The sequence below is a fragment of the Gavialis gangeticus genome, unplaced genomic scaffold (assembly GCF_001723915.1).
Source record: "Gavialis gangeticus isolate Ggan-Ray unplaced genomic scaffold, GavGan_comp1, whole genome shotgun sequence".
NCBI classification, from domain to species: domain Eukaryota; kingdom Metazoa; phylum Chordata; order Crocodylia; family Gavialidae; genus Gavialis; species Gavialis gangeticus.
The window spans coordinates 12,031,034-12,031,345 of NW_017729006.1; the positions used below are offsets into that span (position 1 = coordinate 12,031,034).

General features: G+C 68.3%; 1 protein-coding gene across 2 annotated transcripts in view; it reads left to right on the forward strand.

Moving 5' to 3' along the window:
* The window catches only part of ANO10 (anoctamin 10), a 302,528-nt gene that overhangs the window by 5,286 nt on the left and 296,930 nt on the right, over positions 1 to 312 (forward strand). The window lies entirely within an intron of this gene.

Below are 312 nucleotides of genomic sequence, written 5' to 3' on the forward strand. Positions count from 1 at the left end.
TCCCGGTGGGGGTGGGTGGGCTGGGCCAGGCTGTGCTCGGGGTCAGAGGCGACAGCGCTGGGGGGAGGGCTATGCGGAGGCTGCAGCCACCCCAGAATTCGCCATGGCCCAGCCCAACCCCCACTCCTAGTGCATTCCAGCCCAACAACTCTGCTGGGAACAGCCCTCACCCCCCCCCTTGCCCTCCTTAGGTGCATGCAGCAGCAGGAGCTGTCGTGCCACCCCTGCTCGCCCCCCCTGGACGAGCTGCTCATGGCTCTGTCCCATGCTGTGCCCTGTCTGGGCAGTGCCTACCCCTGCTCCAGCCCCACT